Source organism: Mesoplodon bidens, assembly GCF_964165515.1.
Source record: "Mesoplodon bidens genome assembly, chromosome: 8".
NCBI lineage: Eukaryota > Metazoa > Chordata > Mammalia > Artiodactyla > Ziphiidae > Mesoplodon > Mesoplodon bidens.
In genome coordinates this window covers 96,879,506-96,891,833 of record NC_138165.1, presented here as the reverse complement: position 1 = coordinate 96,891,833, position 12,328 = coordinate 96,879,506, and positions in this window count along the sequence as shown.

Sequence of the window (12,328 nt, the reverse complement as noted above, 5' to 3'; positions counted from 1 at the left end):
ATTAGATAAGTGATGGAATGCAGAAACAAAGAAAAAGCAGTTAAGCAAGATAGCTTGAATAGTTCAGGGATAAAACAGAGTCTTAGTTCATCCTCAAGGGATCTACATAACAATATGTTACACATATTTGAGTTGTTCTACAGAACCTAAGACCCTTTCCCAGGTGGAGGAGGGTGACTACATGCTGACCACAAGCATGTAGACCACAGTCTTGTTAGAACCAGAGGCTGATGATTGAGGTTCCCAAAATACCACCTTGTTACCTTACCACCAACCAATCAGGAGAAAATCACACACCCTGCAAACCTTACCTCAAATGTTGCCTTTAAAAACCCTTCCCTGAAAGCCATCAGAGAGTTTGGGTCTTTGAGCATGAGCTGCCTGTTCTCCTTGCTTGGTGCCCTGCAGTACCCCTTGTACTCTCCTTCACTACAACCTGGAGACAGTAGATTGGCTTTGCTGTGAGACTGGGGAGTAGACCTAAGTTCGCTTCAGTAACAAGGTGGTTAGGTCATGGAGCCCTCATGAATGGGATTAATGCCCTTATAAAAGAGAACTCAGAGAGTTCTCTTTCCCCTCTGTCACGTGAGGACACAGCAAGAAGACAGACATCTACAAATCAGGAAGTGGGCTCTCACAAGATATCAACTCTCCAGCATCTTGATCTTGGATGTCCAAGCCTCTGGAACTATAAGAAAATAAGTTTCTGTTATATATAAGCTACCCAACATGGTATTCTGTTATAGCAACCCAAACCTGCCTAGGACAATTGGCTTGTTCCTGTGCATGGCTGGATGAACCCCTGTTTTTTTCCCCCTTGGTGTTAAAACTCTTCCATTGGTTAGTATAATACTTTATAAACTAGTGTTGTCTCATTTCATTCCCTAAATGGAATTCAATTATCAGTTAGGTATTTGAGACTGAATGACAGAGCTGGGATTTGAACCTTCAATAACTCCAAGAACATGACTCATCATTCAGAAGAGAAAGCTACTTGAAACTGTGAGGCCAGAAGTGACTTGGAGCTGAGGTTAAATCTTAATATTTTAATTCTTTTATTTTAGCGTCTGCACCTCTCCATGGCTTTTGAGATACAGATTTTGTCTCAATACACAGGTATATTAGTGGATTTGATCACTTTGTTGGTTACATAAAACTACTCTTAAAACTAAAGCCTTGGGCTTTTTTCCAGTACATGTATTTTGAATGATTTGAATAAATTTACATTAATAATATATGTAATTTGTTTGTTCACTTTGTTTGATTTGTTGTAAAATATGTAAGTTTTGGGGAATCCCAACAAACAAAGGATTTGGTAAGGAGATCCCAGATAGTGGCTGGGAACTCTTGGATTCTTTGGCTTTCTGTTTGCTAGCTTGAAGAGAAATAAGAATTTTCTAGGACCCAGATCTATGCTTCAGGTTATAACACTTTGTTTTGTGTATCTGATGAAATAGATCCAGAATTTGATAATATCTCCTATCAGTGTTTTCCTCATCTCAAACATGATGCTATTATTAGTGGTTCCCTCAGTGTGAGGGAGAGAAATTTAGTTATAATTTCCTTTATATAATAAAGATTTTTTAGTCTCGTTTTAGTTAGATTTCCTTTTTACTGAATTAGTCTTAAAAGCATGTTATTTGATTCCCTAGTAATCTAAGAATGACCCTCCCTTTCTTTCCTCCCTTTTGAAGGTTTTAGAATCATCAAGAACATTTCCTTTCTTCTTTACCTCTACCACCTATGATAATAAGCGCTTTCATCATTGGTCGTTTACAGAGACCTTTTTGAACATACTCTTTGAGTCATATATAGAAGAAATTCTAGGGGATATTTGCATTCCACTTTAGGCTAAAAAATCTAGGAGCAAATAGAGCTTGAAATATGTTCTGTGGCACTGTTCTGAGGCTGTGCAATATGCCTCTTAAAGTACAATTTCAGTTTTGCAAAGGCACTGCAGAAAATCAGAGGAATAAATGGGGTCATCCAGCTGGTTCCTTTGTAACCCTTGAAAGAGTGATGAATTCCTTTTTGAGTTTCACCTAGAGCTCTGAATTTGATTGATGACATCCAAAATTCAGGAGCAGTACTGGTAGTAAATAAGTGAGATCAAATGAAATAATGAATATGAAAATGTTTGTAAATGAGGAGTACTGTGCATACATAAGGTAATATTATGAGACAATTACTGCTGGAGAAAACATTGAAAGAGGTTGAGAGTATGGCCTGTGTATTCTTTCAGTTGCTATCAACACAACTGAGCCTTGTAGCTATAGTTTTGGAAGTGAATATCTGAGAAGGGCTAGGTTGGACTCAGTCAAGACAGAATATTTGTCTAATTCCACTCTACATGAATTTTGCCACAGAGGTTTGTAGTTTGCTCTTCATCTTGATTTTGGAGTGTTCATAGAACATGAGGGACCTTTTTTGTTTGTATGTCTTTGATTCTCTAAAGCTGAACACAGTGAGATTAATGTTGTATTTAATGCATACAGCAAATTTCACTTTATCCAAGCTCTTCTCAATTATATTATCTGCTGTGAGATTCTCAAATTTTCCAACATCAAGTGGATGTTCTACAAGTTAATTCAATTCTAACACTATCTACATGGAGTTAGCATCAGACCCCACAGATTGAAGGGCTCAGTCCCACAAGACTGCCCTCACCTTGATTCCAATCACAAATCCCAACCACCTGTATTTATGACTAACTGACTATGAATTAAGAGTTCTCACCACCCCACCCCAGGTTTGATAGTTTGCTAAAGTGGCATGAATAACTCAGGAAAATACTTTACTGACATTTACTGGTTTATTATAAAGGATACAACTCAGAAACAGCCAAATGGAAGAAATGCATAGGGCCGGGTATGGGGGGTGGGTATGGAATGGAATTTCTCTGCTTTTTCCAGCTGTACCACCCTCCCAGCATTTTGATGTGTTCATCAAACTGAAGGTTCTCTGAATCTTACCGTTCAAGAGTTTTTATAACTCAGTCTCCAGCCCTCCTCCCATCCTCAGAGGTTGGTGGGTGAGGCTGAAACTTTCAACCTTCTAATAATTTGCTCTTTCTGGTTTCCAGCCCCATACTGAGGTTATTGAGGGGTCCCGGATTAAGTTATCATATCAGAATAAACTCAGGTATAATCAAAAGGGGCCTTGTTATGAATAACAAAAAACATTCCTATCACTCAGGACATTCCAAAGCGTTTAGGAGCTGTGTCAGAAACTGGGAACAAAGACCAAAATATTTCTTATACCACACCTGCTCTTTTTTTTAATAGACTTTAATTATTTTTAGAGCAATCTTGTGTTCATAGCAAAACTGAACAGAAAGGACAGCATTCCCATTTACCCCTTGCCCCCCACCCACTCATAGCCTGCCCCACTATCAACATCCCCCTCCATCCCTAGAGTGGTACCTTTGTTGCTATTGATGAACCTACATTGACACATCATTATCACCCAAAGTCCATACTTTATATTAGGGTTCACTCTTGGTTTTGTACATCCTATGAATTTTGACAAGTGTATTACAACACTGAAGGGATTTAGAGTATGCCACCACAAAATATGCTACTCTGGCATAGGGATCATTTTAAGCTGAAGGCAATTGAGGAAAAGCAGACCCAGGATCAACTCTCTGCCCTCCTCCTCTCTACCAGGAAGATCAGGAGATTCTTAATCACCAGAAACAACTCTAGACTCTTCTCAGCCCAGAGACAGCACCAGAGGAATCTATATAAGGCATCCTACTAACTAGCCTGTATCTTCCATTAGTTTCTCCATATATTTATGTTCCCATGGTTTGCTGTCCTGATAAACCTAAAAACCTCTTTCTTTGTTTTGTCACTTCTCTACAAATATATTATTCTTTGTTCAGAAGCTATGTGAGCCCCAAGTTCTGACCATCCCTTTGAGTTACTTATGGCTGAATTCTCCTGTGTGTATGCATGATGCATGCATTAATAAATTTTTGTTTGTTTTTTTCCTGTTAAATTTTCTTTTGTCAGTCTAATTTTCAGGCTCCCAGTCAGAGACCCAGAGAGGAGTATAAAGAAAAAAAAGAATCTTTCTTTCCTCCCTACAACATATATTCTTTATTGTAGTATCATACAGGATAGTTTTACCCACGGCCTTAAAATCCTTTGTGATCCGCCTATTCATCATTTACCTGCTTTTAAAAAATATATATTTTAGGCGACATGATGGCCAAGCTAAGCAGAACCCATGTGGACCTCTCATGTAGCATACATGGAGGAAAAACAGTTTTTGGGAGTGCCCAATAAACATTTGTCTAGTCCCCAGGGATGACATACCCTCACCGCAAAAAACCTTGGTGATGATCTAAAAGATTCTAGCGTTATGAGTTGTCTTCCTAAGTATATGAAACATCCGAGATGACTTGAAATAACATTAAGCCCAAAGCTTATTATACGAGGTGTAATAGTTATTGAAAAGCTAAGAAGGAAGTTCAGCCAAAACAGAACTTGTTTTGAAGAAAGAGTCTCCAAATCACAGGCCAAACGCTGGCACTCCAAACAGCAGACATGAGAGCTGCTGGCAGACAAACAGACCCTGGGCTGTGGCTCACTTCTGTTCCACATTTCATGGTCCCAGGATATTTCGAAGATGTGCCACTTCTCCGCTGCATTAATGGTGGCACAACTCATTCTTAATAATAGAAAACAGCACATCAAGTTAGAAAGTTAATCAAATCCTTGGCATTACCAATTAGGGTTATAAGGTGTTTTATTTCATTCTTTAACACCATTTCAAAAAGCCACAAAATGTTTTACTTTGCCCTCAGAGAAAAAATATAGAAATCTAGAGCACTAATATCATATCAGATCAGAAATCCTCCTTGAAACTGTCTGGCTGTAAGAATCAGCCCCCTTGGGCCAATATTTAATGATTCGGTCTTTTGGCAGCAGCCAAAGTCATGCTGAAGAACATAACTCAAAGGCTCCAGTCAAGAGATCTTAAAAGTTCATAAAACAAAAGGATAACATACAAGACCTTTGTGGAAAGTGCTCAGATGGCTTGGAAATACCAAATCGATTCTTATTTTAAACAGTAAAATAAAAGGAAGACTCCATATTTAAAGAAGCTCAGTTTGTTGATGTTTGTTTTATTATAAGAGCCCTATCGGGAAAAATAGAGATACATGAATAAGAACATATATAACTCTTGGGTGTGCATGTCATACACACACACAAACACACACACATACATACATGGCACGCATTGTTGAGATGCTTTCAAATGAGGTTACCGCTGGTGAGAACAGCTCCTTCTCAGAGTTGGGGGCTTTTCCTCCCCCCAATCCTGCAGCACCTGCTGGGGTCTGACTGCACTGGGAGGGGTTTCAGGCACCAGGTTGCTTGGTCCTGAGTTCACTCATCCCATCAGGGAGTGATTATATAGAACAAAAGCTCTGAGCACCATATTCTCTAAGAGGATTTAGAGAGAAATCTCTGAAGGAAGTCTGTACTTCTAGAAAGAAATATGACTTCAAAGCTGCCTTGCAAGTAGAAAGCCCCTAATTCATTCATAAAAAGAGGATGGAGGAGGGGACCTTTATAAGGGAGTGATTTTTTAAATTGTGATTGTGCTTAACACCTTGCATACAGCCTATCATTTGTCACATATACACCTATTTATTTCAGTGCTTTGTGGCTCAATCTGGAATTACGTTATTCATTTCATTGATGTACATCTCAATATGGAATTCTCCATTTCCCATTGAAAACCAGAAATGTCACTTCTACACTATAATTGAGATAATGGAACCCCATTTTGTATCTCTTTGAATAATATGCTACAACTGTAACATAGCCCACATATTATAGGATGTGACACAAACAGTAAAACTTGAGCTGCTGGGTTATGGACAGAATGGCATCCCCTTCTCCCCCAATTCATATGTTAAAGCCTGAATCCCAATGTGACTGAATTTGGAGATAGGGTATTTAAGAAGATAATTAAGGTTAAATGAGGACCTAAGTGTGGGCCCTAATCCAATAGGAATGGTGTCCTTATAAGAAAAAGAAGAGATACCAGGAGTGTGCATGCACAGAGAAAAGGCCATATGAGGACATGGTGAGAGAAGGTGGCTATCAGAAAGCTGGGAAGAAAGCTCTTACCAGACACTGACTTTGCCAGCCCTTTGATCTTGGACTGACTATCAGCCTCCAGATCTATAAGAAACAAATTTCTGCAATAAATTTAAGTCACTCAGTCTGTGCTATTTTATTATGGCATTTCTAGCAAACTAACACATCCTGTAACTCAGGAGAATACTTATAGGAAGTTTCATGTGCTTTATGTTTTTGAGCAGTGGAAGATCCATCTTTGGCCCAAATCCTAACTAGGATAACATTGTTTCTAGCAAATGGGGCAGAATTCAATTTCTTTATCTTTTCCTCAAATGCAGATGCAAAGGCGGCAGAACATGACAGTACGAGAAAAGAAATTCCAACTGGATCAGGACACATATAATTCTGTTGGTCACATCTATCTCAGGGTTTCCAGCATATACTCATGAGGAACTAATAGAAAGTTTACTGCTTTTAAAAAAAATCACTTGTTTTTTGTGATGGATAATTATGCTTAAGTTAGGAAAAATAACTTTCTGTGTAGGAAAAATAAACCTGATTTTCATTCTACAATATGGGTTTGGTTCTTCTAAAAACATGAAAATTTTATTACATTTATAAAATTTTTAGTTAAAAAGTTGTATGATATTCTTATGGGTAGATAACTGGGTTAGGCGGACATTATTTAAAATTTAATTATGCTATCTAAATTCATGGTAGAATAAACACACAAAAAATGTTTAAAATAAAAGATTTTCAATCTCTTCAGATGTCAACAGAAAATTTAATCTACCAGGATATGTAATATTTTACCTACCAAACTGGCAAAGAGAAAAAAAACCTCACTTTTGTTCTGGATATGATAAAAACAAATACTGACAAACACATTTTATGGGAGTATAATTTGAGGAATAATCTATCAATAGGTACTTAGAGTATTAGGAAATATTCAGTCCTTGGTAGTTTCACTTAGGAAAATTCACTTACAGAAGTTAATGATCTAAACACTGCCTGTTCAGGGACTTCCCTGGCAGTCCAGTGGTTAAGACTCAATGCTTCTAATGCAGGGGATGCAGGTTCGATCCTTGGTCAGAGAACTAAGATCCCACATGCCATGTGGCGTGGCCAAAATATTTGAAAATAAATAAATAAACACTGCCTGTTCGGTGTTCCCAAGCCCCAGAGTTCTCCTGGTTACATTTTCCTTTAATATTTGAATACCATTTCCGTGCCATATTTCTATAGTGTCACTCCTTTCCTGAAATTCATGAGGGTTCTCTGAGGGCTGTTTCTTCCATTCACCCTTTACTCCAGTTCCTGTCTCCATGGCATTTTCGGATTCAGCCCTGCCACTGTCCTCATTTCACTTGTTTCTCCATATTTCCTTATTGTGTAGGCCCCATAGTCCTTGCTTTCCCTAACTGCACAAGGCCACCACTCACAGTGTAGCAGATTTTTACTGAAGGCTGCTGGTGATGAAGGAGAACCACACACAGCATGATATGGACAACAATGTAAAATATAAGCCAAGACTTTTCCTCATCCATTGGCTGCCTCTGTCATGAGGAAACTGTCATTGGCCGTGCTTCTTTCCCAACTAATCCCTCTGGGTCCCGGTGTTCTACTGTTTTTTCAGGCCTTTCTCTCTTCATCTTGGAAGGCTGTTTCCTCTCTAGCTGGAAGCCACTAACTCTCCCCCTGAATCAACTTTCTCTAAGCAGAGTAAAGATCCTCCCTCAATCAATACTAGATATCTAGCTGAAATTTGCATCTTGAAAAGTTATTGAAGTATTTTCTAAAGCATATGTCCTACCTTCCTGAATCCTCACTTTTAGCAGCAAAAAAAAAAAAAAAAAAAAAAATTCACAAACATACATACGTGTAACTGCATCTTCATGGAGAAGGGTAAAAATCAGAGAGGAGCAAGGGACTAGGAAGTCAAAACAACAACCACAAACTGGATTTAAAAACTGAAAGGAGAGGAGCTTCAAGATGGTGGAAGAGTAAGATGTGGAGATCACCTTCCTCCCCACAAATGCATCAGAAATACATCTACAGGTGGAACAACTCCTACAGAACACCTACTGAACGCTGGCAGAAGACCTCAGACTTCCCAAAAGGCAAGAAAGTCCCCACGTACCAGGGTAGGGCAAAAGAAAAAAGAAAAAACAGAGACAAAGAATAGGGATGGGACCTGCACCTCTGGGAGGGAGCTGTGAAGGAGGAAAGGTCTCCACACACTAGGAAGCCCCTTCACGGGCGGAGACTGTGGGTGGCGGAGGGGGAAGCTTCGAAGCTGCGGAGGAGAGCACAGCAACAGGGGTGTGGAGGGCAAAGCAGAGAGATTCCCACACAGAGGATTGGTGCCGACCAGCACTCACCAGCCCGAGAGGCTTGTCTGCCCACCCGCCAGGGTGGGCGGGGCTGGGAGCTGAGGCTCGGGCTTTGGTCGGAGCACAGGGAGAGGGCTGAGGTTGGCGGCGTGAACACAGCCTGCAGGGGGTTAGTGCACCACGGCTAGCCGGGAGGGAGTCCGGGGAAAAGTCTGGACCTGCCGAAGAGGCAAGAGACTTTTCCTTCCCTCTTTGTTTCCTGGTGCACAAGGAGAGGGGATTAAGAGCGCTGCTTAAAGGAGCTCCAGAGATGGGCGTGAGCCGCGGCTGAAAGTACGGACCCCAGAGACGGGCATGAGACACTAAGGCTGCTGCTACCGCCACCAAGAAGCCTGTGTGCGAGCACAGGTCACTATCCACACACCCCTTCCGGGGAGCCTGTGCAGCCCGCCACTGCCAGGGTCCCGGGATCCAGGGACAAATTCCCCGGGAGAATGCACAGCATGCCTCAGGCTGGTGCAATGTCACGCTGGCCTCTGCTGCCACAGGTTCGCCTCGCATCCATACCACTCCCTCCCCACTGGCCTGAGGGAGCCAGAGCCCCCGAACCGCTGCTCCTTTAACCCCAACCTGTCTGAGCGAAGAACAGACGCCCTCCGGCGACCTACATGCAGAGGCGGGGCCAAATCCAAATCTGAACCCTGGGAGCAGTGCGAACAAAGAAGAGAAAGGGAAACCTCTCCCAGCAGCCTCAGGAGCAGCGGATTAAATCTCCACAATCAACTTGATGTACCCTGCATCTGTGGAATACATGAATAGACAATGAATCATCCCAAATTGAGGAGGTGGACTTTGGGAAAAACAATATATATATATATATAGATAGATAGATAGATAGATAGATAGATAGATATTTCCCTTTTTCTCTTTTTGTGAGTCTGTATATGTATGCCTTTGTGTGTGATTTTGTCTGTATAGCTTTGTTTTTACCATTTGTCCTAGGGTTCTGTCTGTCCGTTTTCTTTTTTTATTACTTAAAAAAAATTTTTTTCTTAATAATTATTTTTTATTTTAATAATTTATTTTATTTTATATTATCTTCTTTTTTCTTTCCTTTTTTTTCCTCCCTTTTATTCTGGGCCATGTGGAGGACATGATCTGGGTGCTCCATCCAGGTATCAGGGCTGTGCCACTGAGGTGGGAGAGCCAAGTTCAGGACACTGGTCCACAAGAGACCTCCCAGCTCCACGTAATATCAAACGGCGAAAATCTCCCAGAGATCTCCATCTCAACACCAACACCCAACTTCACTCAACGACCAGCAAGGTACCGTGCAGGACACCCTATGCCAAACAACTAGCAAGACAGGAACATAACACCACCCATTAGCAGAGAGGCTGCCTAAAATCATAATAAGGCCACAGACACCCCAAAACACACCACCAGACATAGACCTGCCCACCAGAAAGACAAGATCCAGCCTCATCCACCAGAACACAGGCACTAGTACCCTCCACCAGAAAGCCTACACAACCCACTGAACCAACCTTAGCCACTGGGGACAGACACCAAAAACAACAGGAACTACGAACCTGTAGCCTGCAAAAAAGAGACCCCAAACACAGTAAGTTAAGCAAAATGAGAAGACAGAGAAACACACAGCAGATGAAGGAGCAAGGCAAAAACCCACCAGACCTAACAAATGAAGAGGAAATAGGCAGTCTACCTGAAAAAGAATTCAGAATAATGATAGTAAAGATGATCCAAAATCTTGGAAATAGAATGGAGAAAATACAAGAAGCATTTAACAAGGATCTAGAAGAACTAAAGAGCAAACAAACAGAGATGAGCAGCACAATAAATGAAATTAAAAATTCTCTAGAAGGGCTCAATAGCAGAATAACTGAGGCAGAAGAACGGATAAGTGACCAGGAAGATAAAATAGTGGAAATAACCACTGCAGAGCAGAATAAAGAAAAAAGAATGAAAAGGACTGAAGACAGTCTCAGAGACCTCTGGGACAACATTAAATGCACCAACATTTGAATTATATGGGTCCCAGAAGAAGAAGAGAAAAAAAAAAAGGATTGAGAAAATATTTGAAGAGATTATAGTGGAAAACTTCCCTAATATGGGAAAGGAAATAGTTAATCAAGTCCAGGAAGCACAGAGAGTCCCATACAGGATAAATCCAAGGAGAAACATGCCAAGACACATATTAACCAAACTGTCAAAAATTAAACACAAAGTACAAATATTAAAAGTAGCAAGTGTAAAACAACAAGTAACACATAAGGGAATCCCCATAAGGTTAACAGCTGATCTTTCAGCAGAACCTCTGCAAGCCAGAAGGGAGTGGCAGGACATATTTAAAGTGATGAAAGAGAAAAACCTACAACCAAGATTACTCTACCCAGCAAGAATCTCATTCAGATTTGACGGAGAAATTAAAAGCTTTAGAGACAAGCAAAAGCTAAGAGAATACAGCACCACCAAACCACCTTTACAACAAATGCTAAAGGAACTTCTCTAGGCAGGAAATACAAGAGAAGGAAAAGACCTACAATAATGAACCCAAAACAATTAAGAAGATGGTAACAGGAACATACATATTGATAGTTACCTGAAATGTAAATGGATTAAATGCTCCAACCAAAAGAAATAGACTGGCTGAATGGATACAAAAACAAGACCCAAATGTATGCTGTCTAAAAGAGACCCACTTCACACCTAGGGACATATACAGACTGAAACTGAGGGGATGGAAAAAGATGTTCCATGCAAATGGAAATCAAAAGAAAGATGGAGTAGCAATTCTCATATCAGACAAAATAGACTTTAAAACAAAGACTATTACAAGAGACAAAGAAGGACACTATATAATGATCAAGAGATCAATACAAGAAGAAGATATAACAATTGTAAATATTTATGCACCCAACATAGGAGCACCTCAATACATAAGGCAAATACTAACAGCCATAAAAGGGGAAATTAGGGCTTCCCTGGTGGTGCAATTGTTGAGAGACCACCTGCCGATGCAGGGGACACAAGTTTGTGCCCCGGTCTGGGAAGATCCCACATGCCGTGGAGCAGCTAGGCCCGTGAGCCATGGCCGCTGAGCCTGCGTGTCTGGAGCCTGCGCTACACGGGCCGAACCCATGTCCCCTGCATCAGCAGGCAGATTCTCAACCACTGCGACACCAGGGAAGCCAAGCCTTGGTAAATTTAAGAAAAGTAAATTCATACCAAGTATCTTTTCTGACCACAATGCTATGAGATTAGATATCAATTACAGGAAAAAATCTGTAAGAAATACAAACACATGGAGGCTAAACAACACACTACTTAATAACCAAGAGATCACTGAAGAAATCAAAGAGGAAATCAAAAAATACCTAGACACAAATGACAATGAAAACACAATGACCCCAAACCTATTCATTGCAGAAAAAGCCATTCTAAGAGGGAAGTTTATAGCTACAGAAGCCTACCTTAAAGACAAGAAACATCTCAAATAAACAACCTAACCTTACACCTAAAGCAATTAGAGAAAGAAGAACAAAAGAACCCCAAAGTTAGCAGAAGGAAAGAAATCATAAAGATCAGATCAGAAATAAATGAAAAGGAAATGAAGGAAACAATAGCAAAGATCAATAAAACTAAAAGCTGGTTGTTTGAGAAGATAAACAAAATTGATAAACCATTAGCCAGACTCATCAAGAAAAAAAGGGAGAACACTCAAATCAATAGAATTAGAAATGAAAGAGGAGAAGTAACAACTGACACTGCAGAAATGCAAAGGATCATGAGAGATTACTACAAGCAACTATATGGCAATAAAATGCACAACCTGGACGAAATGGACAAATTCTTAGAAATGCACAACCTTCCGAG